The 23,018-nt window shown below is 39.2% G+C and overlaps 1 pseudogene; it reads right to left on the bottom strand.

Annotated features, from left to right (window-relative positions):
• Positions 1–20,646: 20,646 nt before the first annotated feature.
• Positions 20,647–22,570, bottom strand: LOC101109253 (DNA primase small subunit-like; annotated as a pseudogene).
• Between the last annotated feature and the right edge of the window lie 448 nt (positions 22,571–23,018).

Below are 23,018 nucleotides of genomic sequence, written 5' to 3'. Positions count from 1 at the left end.
GTCGCAAAGAGTTGGACACGACTTAACAGCAGCAGCACCATTTGTGAAGCCCATTTCATTTTACAAATGCTATTATTTATAACCATATAAACTTGATTCAGTTTTAGTTATCATATCAAGTTTTACAATGTCTGAGAAGCACCTGGGGCACACTTGCTAAAGATAGTTTAGTACAACTAATGAATCTACTCTAAAAAGTGCTACAAAATATGAAACAAAAATTGTGTTTTGGTAGAATTACTGATTTTAAGACATCTTGCTATTAGCATTAGTATTATTAAGCATCATTAATTATATTAACATATAATTAATAAATTCATTAATATAATGAATTTCAACATGTGATATATTTTTTGAATGATAAATTACTTGGAGATACTAACTTGAGGGTGCTCTGCTAGGACTAGGTCCCAGATTTAATTATATACCACCAAAAAATTTTGTTCATTAAAAGGTAAACACTGGAAGTATGGACTGATTTCTGGAGCTTAAAAGGCTGAGTTGGGGTTTATGAGAATACTGGACACCAGTGATTGCCACCACAGATCTAAATATCACCCACACTTCCTAAACCAATTATGTTGTCCAAGTTACTGTAAATCCACTGATTTTATGTGGACTGTGTTCAAATTACTACAGAACAATCTAAAGCTAAATTTTGTGATGTTTGCTCATCCCACCACTTTTGACAAAAAATGTTCCACGCAGCAGATGGAGGAATTTGGCTTTCTGATGGGAGCCGAGACACCTGTAAATGAAGGCCAAAGTAATCCTCCATGGGGAAAATTTTGACCAATGAGAGATGAGAGTCCAGAGGGAACCAGGATAAATTCCCTCTCAGCATCCTCCTGGTTTGCACTATTTGAGATGCAGTACTTCCACACTGCTTCTAGGAGAATGCCCACTAAGCTAAAGCAAAAACTTACCCTTGTTACAGAGCTGTGGCTGCCTCACTCCTGTATATCTGTACACTCCCTTTTATAACTGAGAAATCAGAACCTGAAGCAAAATCTATGCCTATGCTTTATTGGTACTGTGGACCTTCAGACCTCAGTTCCCATGGTATTGCAATCACCAATAAAAAGCAAGCATATAAACTTTTACTTCAGATACTATTTTCTATGTAATCCTATCAAAGAAAATACGGCTGACGAGGCAGTGTTTATAACATCATTTCAGCCCTAATGCAAGTTTCTAAAGGTTTAAGAATTTGTTTAGCTCCCATAGGAGAGAACACGGGAAGCCATACAGAAAAATACTTCACAGAGCAGGCTGAGTTAGGGAACTCAGAAATTACTCCAATAGGGAGAGTTTTATGCCCGAAACTGTTTACTCAAGGCTACCCGAGCTTTGCTAAAAGGAGATTTCGAACTGAAGTTAGTAGGGACAATTACAGACTTTAATAAGATTAAGATTTCTGAAAGTCAAGGGAAAGGAAACATGATAATATAAAAAATTAAGTTGGAAATATCAAGAAACAAAAGAGGCAAATCATTTAGAATTCAGCTGAGAAGGAAACTTGGTTTAGGAAAGGGCATCTAAAATAAACTGCTTTACTAATGTACCACCAGCTTTCCATTCTTAAAAGTAGACCAATATAACAATGGCATATTATTTTTTATTTATTTTTGGATTTGATATGCTAATATGTTGTTAGGGTTTTGCATTTATGATTACGAGAGACAGTAGCATACTATTTGACGTTCTTAAAATTTTCTTGTCAAATATCAGATACATGTTTATGCTGACTTCATACTAGAATTCAAATCTTTTTTCTATTTTCTGAAAGAGCTTTTGTATATGCCTAGAAAATTTACTGTTCATGGAGTTCTCAAGGCAAGAATACTGAAGTATGGCATCACTGACTTGATGGACATGAGTCTGAGTGAACTCCGGGAGTTGGTGATGGACAGGGAGGCCTGGCGTGCTGTGATTCATGGGGTCGCAAAGAGTCGGACACGACTGAGAGACTAAACTGAACTGAGAAAGCTTACATGTGAAACCATGGTTTTGATTCCTTATTCAGTTTCTTATGTAAGACTACTCACAGACTACTCACATTTTATATTTCTTCCCAAGCCAATTTGAAAAAATACATTTTTAAGAAATTTGTGTATTAAATGTTTAACTTCTAGAAATAGACCTGTCCATTATGTTTTCTCTTTGCTTAGTATACTAGAATATGTAATGATGTTCTGTTTTAAAAATTTTTGATTTGGTAATTTCCTTTCTTCTTAATCAGTTTTGCTATTTAAAAAAAATTAGCTTAGTCTTTTTAAAGAACTAATTTTGGTTCTATTGGGTCCTCTGCCACTGCTAAGTCTCTTCAGTCGTGTCTGACTCTTTGCGACCCCATGGACTGCAGCCTACCAGGCCCCTCCATCCATGGGATTTTCCAGGCAAGAGTACTGGAGTGGATTGCCATTGCCTTCTCCAATTGGGTCCTCTATTGTTCATTTATTTTCTATTTTATTGCTTGTGCATCTTATCTTTATTATTTACTTTCTTCTCTTGTGTTTTCCTTTGGTTTGCTGTTATTCTCTAGCTTCTGTAGATGGACTCTTCAATTATTAATGCTTAGGCTTTCTTCTTTCCCCAATATGCATCTCAGTCTATAAATTTCACATAGCACCACTTTAGCTACATACCATGAGTTTGTTTGTTTTCTTTTTATTTTCATTTAGCTTAAAATATTATCTGATTTCCTTGACAATTTGTAGAATAGGCTATTTAGAATTGTGTTACTCACTATAGTGTTAGATATTTATTTGTGGTGTTGTTGTTATTGTTTGCTATTTGTTACTTGCTTAATTTCATTGTGGCCAAATAAATATTCTGTATGATTTTTAAACCTTAGGGGCTTTATGGTTCAAGACATGGTCTGTTTTGTTAAATGTTTCATGTGCCCTTGGGGGAAAAAGTGTATTCTGTTGTTAATGGGTAGAATGTTCTATATGTCAGTCATTTTCATTAATGATGTTGTTCAAATACATCATGTGCTTCCTCATTTTTGTGCCCTTCTGTTAAGAGTAACTGAAAGAGGTATGGCAAAATATCCTACTATGATTGTGAATGTATGTACTTTCATATACTGTTGCCAATATTTGTTCTCTATATTTTAAAGCTATATTTTGGATATCAAAAGATATTGACTATAATATGATATCTCCTATGTTCAACCTTTTATCATGAAATATCATCTTTAAGTGATGTAATTTGTTTTAAAATATTTTTATATGACTTTAGTAAAACTAAACATTCTTTTGGTTTGTATTGCACAGCATAACTTTTTACATCATTTTCCTTTCAATCTTTCTTAAATGTGTTTATTATAATCAGAAAATAGATCTATTTTCATCCAGAATGAACATCTTCATCTTTTAATAGTATCACTGGTATATTTGGATCTAGATTTATCAGCTTGCTGCTTTTTCCCTTTTGCTCATTTCCTTTTTCTTCTTTCTTGACTTATTATGAATTAATCAAATGCATTTTTAATATTTCTATTTTCTCTTTCTTAACTATGTGTTGGAGAAGACTCTTGAGAATCCCTTGGACTGCAAGGAGATCCAACCAGTCCATTCTAAAGGAGATCAGTCCTGGGTGTTCATTGGAAGGACTGATGTTGAAGCTGAAACTCCAATACTTTGGCCACCTCATACGAAGAGCTGACTCATTTGAAAAGACGCTGATGCTGGGAAAGATAGAGAGCAGGAGGAGAAGGGGATGACAGAGGATGAGATGGTTGGATGGCATCACTGACTCAGTGGACATGGGTTTGGGTAGACTCCGGCAATTGGTGATGGATAGGGAGGCCTGGCGTGCTGTGGTTCATGGGGTTGCAAAGAGTCGGACACGACTGAGCGACTGAACTGAACTGAACTACTATATGTGCTCAGTTGCTCAGTTGTGTCCGACTTTTTGCAAGCCTGTAGACTGTAGCCTTCCAGGCTCCTCTGATCATTGGATTTTACAGGCAAGAATCCTGGAATAGATTGCCATTTCTGTCTCCAAGGGATCTTTCCGACCCAGGAATTGAACCTACTTCTGCATCTCCTGCATTGTTAGGCAGATTCTTTATCACTATACCCTTATTGCCATTTCCTTCTCCAGCACATGAAAGTGAAAAGTGAGAGTGAAGTCGCTGTCGTGTCCGACTCCTAGCGACCCCATGGACTGCAGCCTACCGGGCTCCTCCATCCATGGGATTTGCCAAGCAAGAGTACTGGAGTGGGGTGCTATTGCCTTCTCCGTATTAACTATATACTATATTATTATTCGGGCTTCCCTGGTGGCTCAAATGGTAAAGAGTCTGCCTGCAACACTGGAGACTCGAGGTCAATCCCTTGGTTGGGAAGATTCCCTGGAGAAGGAAAAGGCAGCCCACTCCAGTGTTCTTGCCTGGAGAATCCCATGGACAGAGGAGCCTGGTAGGCTATAGTACATGGGATCACAAAAAGCAGAAGAGATTGATTTCTAGAGTTTACAAAGTGAATCCTTGATTTAGTGAGTCTACTTTAAATTAATACTCTATCAAAGTAGTACACATAGATACATATTATAGTATATTCAAATTGCTGTTGTATACAGCAATTTGGATAAATCTCTAAATCATAGTATTAAAGAAGATATATACAAAAAATACATACTTTAGGATATTATTTATATAAGATACTACTATCTGTCAAACTAATTATGGTCATATAAGTCAAGATGATGATTTCTTTGGGGGGAAATTGGCAGAGATGGGGCACAGAGGGAATTTCTTACATCCTGGAATTTTCTATTTATCTGTGTGTTGATTGCATAGTTGTACTATATCCCATGGACAAAAGAGCGAGGAGGGTTACAGTCCACAGAGTTGCAAAGAGTTGGACACAACTGAAATGACTTAGCACACATGCACACATACACTATATCCATTTTAACGAAAAGTCACTGAGGTATGCACTTACATTAGCCTTCCCAGGTGGCACTAGTGGTAAAGAACCCGCTTGTCAATGCAGGAGATCTAAGGGACGCAGGTTCAATCCCTGAGTTGGGAAGATCCCCTGGAGGAGGGCATGGGAACCCAAGCCAGTATTCTTGCCTCGAGAATCCCATAGACAGAGGACCCTGGTGGGCTACAGTCCATAGAGTCACACAGAGTCAGACACAAATAGAGCAACTTAGCACACATGCACACACATACACTTATATCTGTACTCTTTCATAGATATATTGATATGTGTGATAAATTAATATATATAAACCTTTAATAAATATAGATAATCTAGTTTTAAAAACACTCCTTCTAACTTATGTAAGTTGTCCAGACAGGGTGAATCCAACCCTCTGTGCTCATAACACAGTGCTCATATGTTTTTGAGTACTCATATAGCTGATGCTGCTGCTAAGTCGCTTCAGTCATGTCCAACTCTGTGCGACCCCATAGACAGCAGCCCACCAGGCTCCCTCGTCCCTGAGATTCTCTAGGCAAGAACACTGGAGTGGGTTGCCATTTCCTTCTCCAATGCATGAAAGTGAAAAGTGAAAGGGAAGTTGCTCAGTCGTGTCTGACTCTTAGTGACCCCATGGACTGCAGTCCACCAGGCTCCTCCATACATGGGATTTTCCAGGCAAGAGTACTGGAGTAGGGTGCCATTGCCTTCTCCTACTCATATAGCTACCACATTGAAATGTGCAACTGTACTCAGCAGATGAATAATAGTCATTCTGTTTTCAAGGAGGGTTCTGGGAAGTATAAGGCCATAGGTGTTTAAATGGTCATAGTAATCCATTTTGTAATCAACCTTGATTTCAGAAAAAAAGAAATCTTGTAAATCACATTCTCTTCAGCTCTGCATTAGGCTTGCTCTGGTGATTCTAGAGATTGTGGGGTCCAACCGTTTGAGACCCCATAGACTATACAGTCCATGGAATTCTCCAGGCCAGAATACTGGAGTGAGTAGCCTTTCCCTTCTCCAGGGGATTTTCCCAACCCACGGATCGAACCCAGCATTGGAGATAGATTCTTTACCAGCTTAGCCACAAGGGAAGCCGAAGAATACTGAAGTGGGTAGCCTATCCCTTCTCCAGCAGATCTTTCCAAACAGGGTGTCCTGCATTGCAGGTAGATTCTTTACCAACTGAGCTATTAGGGAAGCCCTAATCCTAGAGACAGAGATTGGAAAAACAGCCTGTGAGAGTCTTGGAGTGTCTTTCTTCAAGAACCTGAGGCTTATCTGCATGATATCTATTTCCTCAAATCTGCCTGTTTCTTTTTTCTAAGTCCTAGAATCCTGCCACAATTGTCCTCCTTTTTTCCTCATTATTCACTGACTTTACTAAGTAATCAAGATGTGTGCTCAGTCAGTTCAGTTCAGTCACTCAGTCATGTCTGACTCTTTGCGACCCCATGAATCACAGCATGCTGGGCCTCCCTGTCCATCACCATCTCCCGGAGTTCACTCAAACTCTGGTCTATCGAGTCCGTGATGCCATCCAGCCATCTCATCCTCTGTCGTCCCCTTCTCCTCCTGCCCCCAATCCCTCCCAGCATCAGAGTCTTATCCAGTGAGTCAACCCTTTGCATGAGGTGGCCAAAGTACTGGAGTTTCAGCTTTAGCATCATTCCTTCCAAAGAACACCCAGGGCTGATCTCCTTTAGAATGGCCTGGTTGGATCTCCTTGCAGTCCAAGGGACTTTCAAGAGTCTTCTCCAACACCACAGTTCAAAAGCATCAATTCTCGGTGCTCAGCTTTCTTCACAGTCCAACTCTCGCATCCATACACGACCACTGGAAAAACCACAGCCTTGACTAGACGGACCTTAGTTGGCAAAGTAATGTCTCTGCTTTTCAATATGCTATCTAGGCTGTGTGCTAGGTGTGTGATTAAGATAGGAATCTTGAAGAAAGATTCCTTCTTTTCTTGGTTAAACTTTTAGCAATCTTCCAAACACCTGCTCCTGGCCTTGTCACTCAGAGTAGAAATTCTTCTCTTGAAACTCATAGGTAGCTTATTTCTACTGTTCTTGTTTAAAGAATTGTTATAGGGACCTCCTTGGTGGTCCAGTGATTAAGACTTAATCTTCCAATGCAGGGGGTGTGGGTTTAATCCTTGGTTGGGGAGCTAAGATCCTACATACCTTGTGGACAAAACAAAAACAAAAACAAAAACAAAACAAAACAAAATAGAAGCAATATTATAACAAATTCAATAAAGACTTTAAAAGAATGGTCCATATCAAACAATCTTTAAAAAAAAATAGAGTTTTTACAAATTCTGCATGTGAATCCAAATAACTGTATTACCTCTAGTGCAGTGAGGACAACCTCTGCTGAAATATTGTCTACTAGTGCCTGACCTTGGAGAAGACACTGGCACCCCACTCCAGTACTCTTGCCTGGAAAATGCCATGGATGGAGGAGCCTGGTAGGCTGCAGTCCATGGGGTCGTGAAGAGTTGAACACGACAGAGCGACTTCCCTTTTACTTCTCACTTTCATGTGTTGGAGAAGGAAATGGCAACCCACTCCAGCGTTCTTACCTGGAGAATCCCAGGGACGGGGGAGCCTGGTGGGCTGCCGTCTATGGGGTCGCACAGAGTCAGACACGACTGAAGTGACTTAGCAGTAGCAGTAGTGCCTGACCTTGCAGACTTTTCATAGTTGACAACATTTTCATTTTTCTTCGATGGTTTCCATCTTTCTCTTATAACAAGAACTTATTGGGCTTACAAACAAATTTGTATTCTCCTCTTTGCACAATATTTCTTTAGTTTCCAGTAGAAAACAACCCTTATTATTTTCAAATTTTATAGCAGTAGCCAAAGTCTTCAGCCTCAGCCAGCAAGGTAGTGCAATGGCTTTAAGTTCATTCAGACATTTTAATAATGACCATTACCTTCCAACTAAGAAAAGTCCTACTGCTTCAGAAATTGGGTTTCCATGCAGATTGTGTTGAAAATGTTTAGTCTGCAATATTACAGAGAATTTTTCTTGGCTCCCTCTGTTCAATGAAAACAAATAAACAAAGAAAACAACCACGATGCAGAATGTTTTTTATTTTCTGATTGAATAAACAAATTTTCCCTCCAAATCACAACTCTAGTCTTGTCAACTTCCATGCCTTTCAACAGTAAATTTCAATATCATGTTTGTAGTTAATTTTTACTTTTGACTCATCTCTTGGGAGATGATTTTAATTCTAGATAAACTCTGCTTTCATTTTGAGGACAGAGTTTTCAATGAGTCAGAAATAAACCCAACACAATTTCTAGTCCTCTCCAGTCTTCCCAGGAAATAGCTACTATCTGTCCAGTTACTCAAGTCAGAAATTAGCGTCATATTCTTATTGGTCCTTCACTCACTCCGTCATGATTAGTGAAATCTGATGATTCACTTTTGAATAGCCTTTAAATTCATTTCCACATCCACATTTACAACATCACTAACCTATTCCTAGTCACTATTGCCTCTCACCATTACTAATACAATAGTCTCCAGTGGGTCCATCCACATATCTGCTTCTATTCCAAGCAGTTTCTGTTTGAAGAAAAATCCCTTCACATTGGAAAACTGATTATACCAATCCGTTTCTCCTAAAGTCAAGATCAAAATCATTATTAAGACCCTCATGACCCTGCATGGTCTGACATCTATCTACCCCTTCAGTCACCTTTCACTCCCAGCACCACCTCACTGAAAGTACTTCAGCCACATTTCTTCCTTTTGTTCCCAGAAAAGTCTATACTACTTCACCTAATCATTCTTCAGATTCCAGCTTTGTTGACCATCCTGTGTATATTAAACTATCAAACTCCTCTACTTTTTCAGTTGTAGCTGTTCATTTCAGTTCAGCTGCTCAGTTGTGTCCGACTCTTTGTGACCCCATGGAGTGCAGCACGATAGGCTTCCCTGACCATCACCAACTCCTGGAGCTTGCTCAGACTCATGTCCATCAAATCGGTGATGCCATCCAACCATGTCATCCTCTGTCGTCCCCTTCTCCTCCTGCATCAGGGTCTTTTCAAATGAGTCAGCTCTTCATATCAGGTGGCCAAAGTATTGGAGCTTCAGCTTCAGCATCAGTCCTTCCAGTGAATATTCAGGACTGATTTCCCTTATGGTGGACAGGTTGGATCTCCTTGCAGTCCAAGAGATGCTCAAGAGTCTTCTCCAACACCACAGTTCAAAAGCATCAATTCTTTGGTGTTCAGCTTTTTTTATAGTCCAACTCTCACATCCAAACCTGATGACTGGAAAAATCATAGCTTTGACTAGACGGACCTTTGTTGACAAAGTAATATCTCTCTCTTTTAATATGCTGTCTAGGTTGGTCATAGCTTTTTTCCCCCAGGTGCGAGCATCTTTTAATTTCATGGCTACAGTCACCATCTGCAGTGATTTTTGTAGCAATTAGAACATTGATAATTTAACATCTGTATGACTGATTATTCAATAGCATTTGTCATCTTCCTTCTACAAAAGCTAAATGCAGACAGAAACCCAGTTTGCTTTTTCTCTCAGGTCTGTCATGAGTATCTAGCACAGGATATAGACACATAGTATTAGCTCATCAACCATTTGTTGAATGAATGAATGAAAAAATGATCTGGCAACCTTAAATAAAAGCTTAGTCTCACAATATTTCCTTAAAAATTCTCAAGTCTCAGTATCTTACTAAAGCATGTTCTTAAATATCATTTTTTTTCACTTTCCATGTTTCTTATACCTCTTGGTTATCTGTTTCTTTTCTCTTTCCTCTCTTCATTCCCAAGAGAAATCCTGTGATTTAATTAACACAAATCCCACTATCTTTTTCTTCTGTAGCTTTCTCTTGTACTCACTATTAGGATAAGTATGGGGATCTTTGGTTAGTAGATAGTTCTTAAAGAAATAAGTGAGGACTGGGAAATAATAACAGTTAAGTGCTGCACTAAATATGCCAACAAATTTGGAACACTCAGCAGTGGCCACAGGACTGGAAAAGGTCAGTTTTCATTTCAATTCCAAAGAAAGGCAATGCCAAAGAATGCTCAAACTACCACACAATTGCACTCATCTTACATGCTAATAAAGTAATGCTCAAAATTCTCCAAGCCAGGCTTCAGCAATACGTGAACCATGAACTTCCTGATGTTCAAGCTGGTTTTAGGAAAGGCAGAGGAACCAGAGATCAAATTGCCAACATCCGCTGGATCATGGAAAAAGCAAGAAAGTGCCAGAAAAACATGTATTTCTGCTTTGTTGACTATGCCAAAGCCTTTGACTGTGTGGATCACAATCAACTGTGGAAAATTCTGAAAGAGATGGGAATACCAGACCACCTGACCTGCCTCTTGAGAAATCTGTATGCAGGTCAGGAAGCAACAGTTAGAACTGGACATGGAACAACAGACTGGTTCCAAATAGGTAAAGGAGTGTGTCAAGGCTGTATATTGTCACCCTGCTTATTTATCTTCTATGCAGAGTACATCATGAGAAGCGCTGGGCTGGAAGAAGCACAGGCTGGAGTCAAGATTGCTGCGAGAAGTATCAAGAATCTGAGATATGCAGATGATATCACCCTTATGGCAGAAAGTGAAGAACTAAAGAGCCTCTCAATGAAAGTGAAAGAGGAGAGTGAAAAAGTTTGCTTAAAGCTCAACATTCAGAAAATGAAGATCATGGCATCCGGTCCCATCGCTTCATGGGAAATAGATGGGGAAACAGTGGAACCAGTGTCAGACTTTATTTTTTGGGCTCCAAAAATCACTGCAGATGGTGATTGCAGCCATGAAATTAAAAGACACTCCTTGGAAGAAAAGTTATGACCAACCTAGATAGCATATTGAAAATCAGAGACATTACTTTGCCAACTAAGGTCCGTCTCGTCAAGGCTGTGGTTTTTCATGTGGTCATGTATGGATGTGAGAGTTGGACTCTGAAGAAGGCCGAGCACCAGAGAATTGATGCTTTTGAACTGTGGTGTTGGAGAAGACTCTTGAGAGTCCCTTGGACTGCAAGGAGATCCAACTAGTCCATTCTGAAGGAGATCAGCCCTGGGATTTCTTTTGGAAGGAATGATGCTAAAGCTGAAACTCCAGCACTTTGGCCACCTCGTGCGAAGAGTTGACTCATTGGAAAAGACTCTGATGCTGGGAGGGATTGGCGGTAGGAGGAGAAGGGGACGACAGAGGATGAGATGTCTGGAAGGCATCACTGACTCAATGGACGTGAGTCTGAGTGAACTCTGGGAGTTGGTGATGGACAGGGAGGCCTGGCGTGCTGTGATTCATGGGGTTGCAAAGAGTCAGAGACGACTGAGTGATTGAACTGAACTGAACTGAACATCTGTTGAGGGCTTCTTAATGTATCAGGTGCTGACTTCAATACTTTACATGGATTGGCTCACTTAAACTTCAGAAACACCATTATGTAAGGTCTGAAGCAATTCTCATTTTATTTAGGTAAGATATGAGGCACGAAGGAGTTTGTAATCTATCAAGAGCAGAGGAATGATAAATGGTTGAGCCCTGTCTAAACTTAGACATTTTTGAGTCCTGTCTATCACCAAGCAGTATGCTGCCATCTCCCAAAGGTAACAAAATAATTCTCAGTGGTGAAGAGTCTGGAAAGGACTGTAAAAAACCCATGTATTTTATACTGTTTTGTGTCTGCCACACACACATATGCCCACCCAGTATCTAGCATAAGCTCTAAGATATGGCCAACAAAATATCAGTAGAATGAACTAATGAATGAAAGAATTGATTATCCAATATACTAGTCCATCAAGTGGTATGACTTAAGGTGTTGAAGTAACAAAAGGATAGGTAAGCAGCATATGTTAAGAAGAATCATCTAGGGCAAATTGCAGGGGACAGTCTTGAAAAACTCCAGTAACTAGACACCTACAATAAATTACATATGAAGTGGTAAGGTAGATGCTTTTAACAAATTTCTTGAGTGTGAAGTACTTTTCCTTTTTCTCCTTCCACCGCATATCTGTAGAAGGACAGATAAGGCAGATAACGAGAAAGGGAAAGCAATTCACATCTATAAATTTTTTAAATACATTATGGTCCAGAATAAAAAAAAAAATTCTCTCCAAAACCAGACCAGCTTATGCCTCAACAGAATTTATTTCCCATTTAATGTCTCATAGGGATTATATTAACCTCTTTCATTGCAGTTTTAGTGATAAGGAAGGAATGCAAACTGTTTCCTAAAGGGCCTTTTCCTTTTACCATCTCTATTACCATTTTTCTCTTCCCAAACCACATTAGATTTAGCCTCAGGGTTCTAAATGTTACTATAGTAGACAGAACTCTGTCTTCCTCCTCTTTTGCCAAAGATGTGCACATCCCAATGCTCAGAATGTCAATGTTACTTTACTTGACATAAGAGACTTTGCAAATGTGGTTAAGGATCTTGTGATAAGGGAGAGTATCCTGGATTATCTGAATGGGTGCAGAATACTCATAGGGATTCTTATAAGAGAGGCAGGGATGTCAGAGTCAGCGATAGTTTTGGAAGACAGAAGAGGGACCATGAACCAAAAAGTGCAGGAGGCTTCTAGAAGCTGGAAAAGGCAAGGAAACAGATTCCTCTCTAGAGCCTCCAGAAAATGTGCAGCTCCTATGACACCTGGTTTCTAAGATTTCTGACCCCCCCATAATGTAACAGTCACCCTAAGCTGCTATGTTTGTGACAATTTGCTACAGCAGTGATAGGAATGTAATATCCCTATAGTATGCCCATAATTTTTTTTAAGGTTGGCAAAAGAGCAAAGCACTGATATTGATTCACCTCAAAGAGTCAATTATTTTGTTATTGCTGAGGACAGAGACAAAGTAATTCTTGCAGCATTGTAAAGTTAAGGTCATTCAGTTTTGTTTTGTTTTCAGAGATGCTCTAAGTGTCTTCAATAAAGTATCTTAGTTTTTCAAAACTAGGTTGCCTCTGGAGGAGTAAAAGATTGATAGAGGGAGAAGGGAGAAGGCAATGTATGTGTAAAAATATGTAGACATTGATTTATATATGTGCTTAATCTATAAAGTACCAATTTTTATTCCATTGTTTAAGGTTATCAGAGGGAAAAAACCAATAGCTCCTGAGAGTTAATCACATAAATCCAAGCATATATATATCATTTTGATATATAAACTTGACTATATAAAAAGCATTCCAGAATTATATTGTTCAAAAAAAGTTTTCTAACAAGTTAGAAGCAATGTTTATATTTTACTCTGGGTTAATTACTCCATTTATCCATATCCTAAACCATAATTTACATTTAAAATAGTATATTTGAATACAATACAAATAGTCTATACAAATATTGGTACAATTTGTACAGTATGAATATTCTGTACGATTCTATACACATTGACTGTGCACTATAGTTCAGTCTTTCCTTAATTTCCTCATAACCTGAAACTCGATTTCTCTCTTGTATCCAACTAGTACATGTTTATTTTTTTCCATTTATGGTATATCTATGCTATGTACCTATTGGTCAGAAGCTTTCCAAGGCTGACTAAATTTATATTTAAATAACAGTAGAGAGAATTCATACCTTGGTATAATCTCATACTTAAATATAACAGACTGGGAAGAAAACCTGTGTTATTACTGATGCCATGTAGATAAACCAGGAATAATTCCAAATCAGCTTGTGACTGTGCCTCTTAAATGATGTGTGATTAACAAGTTTTAGTCCTCAAAGTAATTTAAGAAAAAAATACCTTCTACCTGCCAGACATCCTTCTCTCCTCTATCGCACTTCTTACTCAGGGAGAATTTTCACAACCCAAACAGAGTTTTGCTTTCCCAGTAGCTGTGAAGTGTAAACTGACAGGCTGCAATCTCACTGGATGATGCCAAGAGAATCTGTTATGTCTGTCTGATTGCATGAAAACATAGTCCTGGTGAGTCTCTCCAGTCATAGGCTTAGATAATACTTCTAGAATCTAGACTCTAAAAGAAGAAGTCATATGACATTTAAAATGTCATAGACAAATGAGCTTTTTCCCTCATCTCAGTAACTTATTGGCCTTGCCACCATTTTTTAAATTAAAGACTACTTTTTTTGTCTGAATTAAATTCTTCTTACATTAAGGATGAACATTAAAACTCCATGAAAACAGAAAATTGGTGGTTACCCTTCCTTTTACTTACTTGTCCTTATATCAGTCATCTCTTTGCAGTTGAACTTCATCATGTCAAACAGTTCATTTAAGTGGTGGTGACCACTGACCCTTGTAATTCATTCCACAGTCTTTTGCAGTTTCACACTGTTTCATTAGGTTCAGTTATAGCCTGTTTCATGACCAGACTGCAATTTGCTCATTTTCTACTTAGCTTCATTATAGGCAATCATTTAAGAAACTCAAAGAGTTGTCAAATGGAGAGAGATTCAGCAGCCTTTAGAGTTACTGTGCCTTTGGGTATACTTTGGGTAGATAACACTCCAGAAACAGTCTGGACTTGTTCTTAAGCAACCTCAGATGTGTACTGTAATTTCTATGGTTTCTATTGTCAAGAGTTTGAGGGAGCCTAATTAATCGCTCTTCCCATCTTTCAGAACTTAACCAATTTGTCAGACAAGGGGCCAGTAAATGTTAAAATAGGCTCAGAATTTTTCCAGTAAAGCTGGATTGAAGAGTATAGCAGAGTCTATCTTTATTTTGATCTTAGAATTTGAGATCTTCAAGTCTCTGATCTGTCTCATCACAGCTGGATATTCTGGACCTGAAAGAAGCCCTGCTTCTTCAGCTTACTCCATGGAATTTACAAGTGCAAGCATTAGCTTTGCCCGCACATAGCTCTCTCCAAAAAGTGAAAGAATTGGGTTCATGCTGCTTAAATCATAATGGTTCAGTCCTAACCCCATAATTATTTGATTCAGAAAAGTACAGACTTTAATCGGAATGATCATTTCTTCTATCATAGGGAGAACTCAAAGCTGAAATAATGTGGAAACATGAAAAAAAGTGCTCCTTCCTAGGAAGTGGAGTGAAATTCCTTTGTAGAAAAATGAACATTGAGAGATAGTTCCCTGCACCCAGAATACCCTAACTTGCCAGGTATATGACAGCCTGAATTCCAAGTATTTCTATTAAGCTATTAATGAGTGCTGAAGAATTGATGTTTTTGTACTGCAGTTTGAGGGAAGACTCTTGAAATTCCTTTGGAAAGAAAGGAGATCAAACCAGTCAATCCTAAAGGAAATCCACTCTGAATATTCATTGGAAGGACTGGTGCTGAAGCTGAAGCTCCAATACTTTGGCAACTTGATGCGAAGAGTCAACTCATTGGTAAAGACCCTGTTGCTGGGCAAGAGGAGAAGAGGGTGACAGAGGATGAGATGGTTGGATGGCATCACTGACTCAATGTATATGAATCTGAGCAAACTCAGGGAAATAGTGAAGGACAGGAAAGCCTGGCATGCTGCAGTTCATGAAGTAACAAAGAGTCGAACATGACTTCAGGCGCGACTTAGTGGCTGAACAATAGCGACAATTTACAACTTGGACTCAGCAAGTTCAGTTCAGTTCAGTTCAGTTGCTCAGTCGTGTCTGACTCTTTGAGACTCCATGAATTGCAGCACGCCAGGCCTCCCTGTCCATCACCAACTCCCGGAGTTCACTCAGACTCACGTTTATCGAGTCAGTGATGCCATCCAGCCATCTCATCCTGTCGTCCCCTTCTCCTCCTGCCCCCAATCCCTCCCAGCATCAAAGTCTTTTCCAATGAATCAACTCTTCACATGAGGTGGCTAAAGTACTGGAGTTTCAGCTTTAGCATCATTCCTTGCAAAGAAATCCCAGGGCTGATCTCCTTCCGAATGGACTGGTTGGATCTCCTTGCAGTCCAAGGGATTCTCAAGAGTCTTCTCCAACACCACAGTTCAAACACATCAATTCTTCGGCACTCAGCTTTCTTCACAGTCCAACTCTCACATCCATACATGACCACTGGAAAACCATAGCCTTGATTAGACGAACCTTAGTCAGCAAAGTAATGTCTCTGCTTTTGAATATGCTATCTATGTTGGTCATAACTTTTCTTCCAAGGAGTAAGCGTCTTTTAATTTCATGGCTGCAGTCCCCATCTGCAGTGATTTTGGAGCCCAAAAAAATAAAGTCTGACACTGTTTCTACTGTTTCCCATCTATTTCCCATGAAGGGATGGGACCAGATGCCATGATCTTCATTTTCTGAATGTTGAGCTTTAAGCCAACTTTTTCACTCTCCACTTTTCACTTTCATCAAGAGGCTTTTTAGTTTCTCTTCACTTTCTGCCACCAGAGTGGTGTCATCTGCATATCTGAGGTTATTGATATTTCTCCCGGCAATCTTGATTCCAGCTTGTGTTTCTTCCAGTCCAGTGTTTCTCATGATATTCTCTGCATAGAAGTTAAATAAGCAGGGTGACAATATACAGCCTTGACATACTCCTTTTCCTATTTGGAACTAGTCTGTTGTTCCATGTCCAGTTCTAACTGTTGCTTCCTGACCTGCATACGGATTTCTCAAGAGGCAGGTCAGGTGGTCTGGTACTCACATCTCTTTCAGAATTTTCCATAGTTGATTGTGATCCACACAGTCAAAGGCTTTGGCATAGTCAACAAAGCAGAAATACATGTTTTTCTGGAATTCTCTTGCTTTTCCATGATCCAGCGGATGTTGACAATTTGATCTCTGGTTCCTCTGCCTTTCCTAAAACCAGCTTGAACATCAGGAAGTTCACGGTTCACATATTGCTGAAGCCTGGCTTGGAGAATTTTGAGCATTACTTTATTAGCATGTGAGATGAGTGCAATTGTGTGGTAGTTTGAGCATTCTTTGGCATTGCATTTCTTTGGGATTGGAATGAAAACTGACCTTTTCCAGTTCTGTGGCCACTGCTGGGTGTTCCAAATTTGTTGGCATATTGAGTGCAGCACTTTCACAGCATCATCTTTCAGGATTTGAAATAGCTCAACTGGAATTCCATCACCTCCGCTAGCTTTGTTCGTAGTGATGCTTTCTAAGGCCCACTTGACTTCACATTCCAGGATGTCTGGCTCTAGATGCGTGATCACACCATCATGTTTATCTTGGTCGTGAAGATCTTTTTTGTACAGTTCTTCTGTGTATTCTTGCCACCTCTTCTTAATATCTTCTGCTTCTGTTAGGTCCATACCATTTCTGTCCTTCATCGAGCCCATCTTTGCATGAAATGTTCCCTTGGTGTCTCTGATTTTCTTGAAGAGATCTCTAGTCCTTCCCATTCTGTTCTTTTCCTCTATTTCTTTGCACTGATCACTGAAGAAGGCTTTCCTATCTCTTCTTGCTATTCTTTGCAAAGATTACCTTAAATCCCAAACGCTACCTTTTAATTAGAACATTGAATAAATGTTAAGTGTCTAAACTCTTGTTTTTCATCTGTCATAGGGCAATGATAACAGTACCTACTTCACAGGGTTGATGTGGATATTGAGAAATTACATGTAAAACACTATGGAAAGTGCCTGACCTATGGAAAGGTCCTTCCAGAATGATGAATATTACAGTAATTGTGATTATATTATCACTATTATATCCTCAAATGAATTTCTTTTTGAACTGAACTTGCTTATATATTCATATGCATATTAATGGTGGCTATGCACTTATCGAAATCAGTTTAACTATAACCCAGGATCAGCAAACACAGCCCATAGACCAAATTCAGCCCATACCCCTCTTCTTTTTCTTTTTCTTATAAGCAAATTTATATTGGAACGTAGACCTATTTATTCATTTTTATGTTGATTATGGCTGCTTTGGAATAACATTGGCAGGGTTGAGTGGTTGAGACAGATATGAGACTGTGAGACTGAACACCAACCAGCTCACAAAGCCAAAGATATACACTTTTAACCCCAAACAAGAAAATGTTTGGCAATCACTCCTAACCTTTTTCAGGAATATCGGCTTCCCTGGTGGCTCAGATGGTAAAGGATCCACCTGCTGTGTGGGAGACCTGGATTCAGTCCCTGGGTTGGGAAGATTCCCTGGAGGAGGGCATGGCAACCCACTCCAATATTCTTGCCTAAAGAATCCCCATGGACAGGGGAGTCTGGCGGACAACAGTCCATGGGGTACAAAGAATCAGACACGACTGAGCGACTAAGCACAGTAGAGCACAGCACATGTGAGACATTTAAGATGGGCCCAACTTGGGTAGTAAGAAACACTTTGGCAATTCAAAATTAGAGCATCAATACATTTTGAAAAAGGTAATGGTTAAAAACATGAAAATGCCTCTGATTTGGGTTTGCGAGACAGTCAAGACTGAAAACTTTGCTGGGATAACTTTGAAATAATACTGCATTTGGCTCCTCCAACCAGACACAAATAGGCCTGTTTTTGTTTTATATTGTTGTTTCTTAATAAAGCAAATCAGTCCTTTTCACCTTTACTAGTTCTCTTCTCTATTTGGGATTGTCATTCTTTTTCTAATACTTTAAGGTACATACCAACTTCTCTATTTTTCATCTTTCTTTATTAATAACAATTGTGAGGATACTGTGAAGGTACAATTTTTCCTCAATCCTGCTTTCTTCTATAATCCCTATGTTCAGTTATAAAGTATTATCCTTTTCACTGATTTTTAGTTTTTAATTTTATTTTTCTGTTTCCGTAGGTTCAAGAGTTGGGTATGCTTAACACCCAAATAATTATGATAAACTTAAAATTCTTTCTAGTTTATATTATGAGAATGTGATATATAAATATTTCACTTTTGGATGTTCATTTTGGCTACGTGCATGATTTTTAAAAATTTCCATTGTTATATAGTAAAGATTATTCTCTATTTGGTGATGTTAAGCCCCTTTCCATATATAGCCATAGTTATGTAATCAGATATACCAGTTGCATCATAGCAACTGTATAGTTTTACCTATTTTTTGTGTACTATCTCAGTTCAATTTCAAAATGGGTATATTGAAATCTTTCACTTGTACTAAAAGAAAGGGGAAAAAACAGCACAATATGACCTCATTCAGCATATGTAAATTTATCCTTAGATATGTGTAAAATTTCTTATTCCCAGGTGTTACTGCCATTCTGCCTGCCATCACTATCCATTCTTATTTCTACCAAATCAGGGTTTCTACTTCCTGTTTTTTAAAGTTGATATATGAAAGAGTACATCTATTGATTGGCCCTGTAAGTATTTGATGAATTCCTTAGATCTAATAGTAGCTTCTTTAGCATGGTTGTTTTTCAGGATAGTAACAAAGAAGCACAAAGCAACGTCTCTTTGACTGTACCTGCTTTGAGTCGGTGCCCAACCTATGCTAGCTGCCTCATCTTTGAGTTGTGAGATGTTCAAGTTTATCTCTAAGAAGTGATTCCATATACTGGACACTAGATGGGGCTAAAACCTCACCTAATGCTTCTATGGCCCACTGATTTGGGTTTTGTCCAAAATAAACTCTGATTTAGGCTGTTTCTTACTGAGCCACTTTCTTGATCCTCATATACAGACCACAGTCCAGAGTATTTGCTTTTTTGCACACAGTCTTCAATGTTTCTGTAAAAAATTAGGAAGGAGAAAGAGACGCAAGGCATTTCAATGTGTTGACTGTTGACTGCATGACAGACTTTGTTCTACATAAACTACAAGATTAAAAATTTTAAAAAGACTGTGTGCCTATAGAAAAAAACAACCATAAAGGAAATACAATTTTTATGAAGCACTAGTCCAATAGCCCGCTTCTCAATGTTTCTTAGAAGATAAAATGGAGACCAAAACAACTATTCTGTCCAGACTGGTTGTAAACCGAGGCAAAATAAATCTGACACTTCAAAATCAGTCCCACAAAATAACATGGAAGAAACCAAATCTTTAAAATTCAATTTAAGTATCTAAATAAATGGAAAGTCCAAGTGTTTTGACAAACACAACAGGTTTTATATTGATGAAATGAAGTTGGCTAGTTTTTCTAAGCTGCTTCTTTATGGTAGGCTAATCTAATTGTTCTCTGAGGGAAGAAGTTAGGAGCTACAACTGTGATAGTTGTAAAAAAAAAAATAACTTGACTAGCCCCTAATGTTGTAATCTAGTAATTTATATGTTTGAATTGAAGTTTCGGTAGCTTTAGATGTTTAGTTCAAAATAATATTTAAAATATGGACAGTGAGGTATAGTCTAACCAATAAAAATATTAGTAAGCAAAACTAGGGAGTGACTGAATGCACCTTCCACATATAAATAGTGTCTAAGACTTACGGACAAAGCCCTCATTCACCGAGAACATTCACTCCAGAAATATGGAAGCTGTATCCAATGAGCTGAGATTAAAGTCTTAAACATATTACTGCTCACTTACCTCTGTATATGGCAACTGGCAGGACTGCATATTCATATAAGAAATCTTAGATTTATCTTTGTACAATACTAAATTTTACAAGTTTATCTGCAGTCCACTTATCTTTTCTATTATGGCTCCTTCCAGGAAAACTGATACTCTCCTTCGGTAGTCTCAGGAATATTTTCAACATAATCATTTAAGAAAAAAGAATTGCTTTGAGCATTAAAAATGCATACATTGTTCTGTCCTGTTTATGAAATGGTGTTTGAAGTATTTGATTCTTGGTTGAAGGTAAAAGATAGCCACACAGGTTTGAAGGGAGTTGTTATCTTCAGAAGTCTTTTTGTAAATCACTCTTCTGAAAGATAACTTCTCCTTTGGAGAATTTATCTAAACTTTCAAGAAACTGTTCAGAAACTTTTGCATAAGGAGCTAGACTGGTTGTTTTATAATCTCTGATTCTATGCTTGATATCAGATTCAGCTTACTTCTCTTTTTCCTCTTCACTAGTGGAAATAGTATCCAACTCATGGCAGATGGAGCTTATGGTGGAAACTGTAAATTGATCTACTTTCTGTAAATCAATAAGCACACTGCAATATGTATTAGGATGAACACTTAAAAGGGCTCTTTAGTCAATGATTGATTCCTTTGCTAACACTGATATCCCTCTGTGGCAAACAGTACTGGGGTGTCTCTCACCCCAGCCAGAGTCCACATCTGTCATTTTCAATGTTATTCTGGCATCTACCGGCTACCTTCTTTAAATGCTCCCAAGCCTCAAGTGAACTGTGACTTTGGAAGCTCTGTTGAAGTTCATCATGAATTGTTTCAGAAACAAGGGCTAAAATCTTATTCTAGCTTTCTTGTTTTCAAGAATATTTGATCAACCAAGCCATATCAAGTCAATGTATTTTTAAAAGTTATGTTTATTGGCACCTCACTCCAGTACTCTTGCCTGGAAAATCCCATGGGCGGAGGAGTCTGGTAGGCTGCAGTCCACGGGGTCGCGAAGAGTAGGATACAACTGAGCGACTTCACTTTCACTTTTCACTTTCATGCATTGGAGAAGGAAATGGCAACCCACTCTAGTGTTCTTGCCTGGAGAATCCAGGGACGGAGGAGGCTGGTGGGCTGCCGTCTATGGGGTCGCACAGAGTCGGACACGACTGAAGTGACTTAGCATAGCATAGACTTTCCGATAAAACTGCTTTCTTTAGTTAAGTGAACTTTGCAACCTTTGCGCTTGTGCTAAGCTGCTTCAGTCCTGTCTAACTCTTTACCACCTCATGGATTGCAGCCCACGAGGTTCCTCTGTCCAGGGGATTCTCCAGGCAAGAATACCGGAGTGGGCTGCCATGCCTTCCTCTAGGGGATCTTCCCAAGCCAGGGATCGAACCCAGCTCTCCTGCATTGCAAGCCGATTCTTTACTGCTGACTCACCGGGGAAGCCCTGACCACCTTTAACTAGCCGCAATAACTCAACTATCCCAAAAAGTATTTCAGAGGACAATTTTCTGCTTAATCCCAGACCCAGCAATGAAAACGTCTCCTTCCAGAATACATCCAGAAACGATCTTAAATCTTTCAGTGCTCTGTCTATGGTGCATATCGCCAACGTCATGGGAGCCCAGCACTTAGAACGCTTGTCTACATCGTCCTTTCCAGATCTCTCTGGTTGATGAAGGAGTGATAGCGAACGTAGATATCCTCTTCAATGAGAATGAAAATCCATGGTGTCAAAAGTAACTCAGTAATTCTTTATCACTCCGCCATATGTGAGCCAGCGATAGTACCTTGCATTTGGAAAGAGCCTCTGGTAATGCAGCTTAAGCAGCTGCGGCACGTTCCGTTCTTCCACAGAACGCTGAACTAGTCCCAGGCCCCGTCGCCCAGAGAACTGGCAGGAACCGCACAAGGCCGACTTCACCCACTGCGCAGGCGCGTCGCAGCCTCGGCGACTGTCTGAAGCAGTTACTGAGAATTGTTATTTCCCGCTTGGGAGATGGCCTGGCGACTGGAGGCTCTGCGGCATCTCTGCTCATTCACTAGACAGTGGGTCCCACGCTCAGTTGGAAGGAAGGAGGCCATGCCTGTTGCAGAAAGAAGTTACTCTGAGAGAAGGTGAGCCCTTGAGCATGTTGAAGATCAGCCCCGTGAAGAGAAATGTAGGGCCATGCGTGTAGGAAGGGGCAGGAGCTTACAGGTCCTCCCAACTCTTTTTCCTCTTCCTGAATCTCTATTCGGTTCACCATCCCGGAAGCTCCCAGAGTGATTTATCATACACTTGCTTTCTTACTGTAATAACTTGTGTATGCCTAAGGGTGAGGAGGTTGAAATAGAGGGGAAAGGATCAAATTTATTTGCCCCTCAACCGAGGTGGAACTTTTGTCAGGAGTCTGAGCTGCGCAGAGTATGAATTAACGTGAGATGGGGTTCACAATTTACTTATTAGTCTCCAAAACCTCATGGCCGAAATGTCTTAGAAATTGATGAAAATAAGACATGGTTTCTCTCTGAGTAAACTTCAGTCGATTCTTTCAGACCTAAATTTCAAAACAGTGAGGCAAAGAAACCAGCCAATTGGTACTTGACTCTACTTCATTTCCTGTCTGAAACAATGCAAAAATTTAGCATTACTCCCATTTTAGGGAGAGGATTTGACTTAAGAATATTTTTCCCTATCCTGAGACCATAAATATA

The sequence above is a fragment of the Ovis aries genome, chromosome 2 (assembly GCF_016772045.2).
Source record: "Ovis aries strain OAR_USU_Benz2616 breed Rambouillet chromosome 2, ARS-UI_Ramb_v3.0, whole genome shotgun sequence".
Taxonomy (NCBI): Eukaryota; Metazoa; Chordata; class Mammalia; order Artiodactyla; family Bovidae; genus Ovis; species Ovis aries.
The sequence above is the reverse complement of the archived record's forward strand: the minus strand, read 5'-3'. Positions and strand labels throughout refer to the sequence as shown.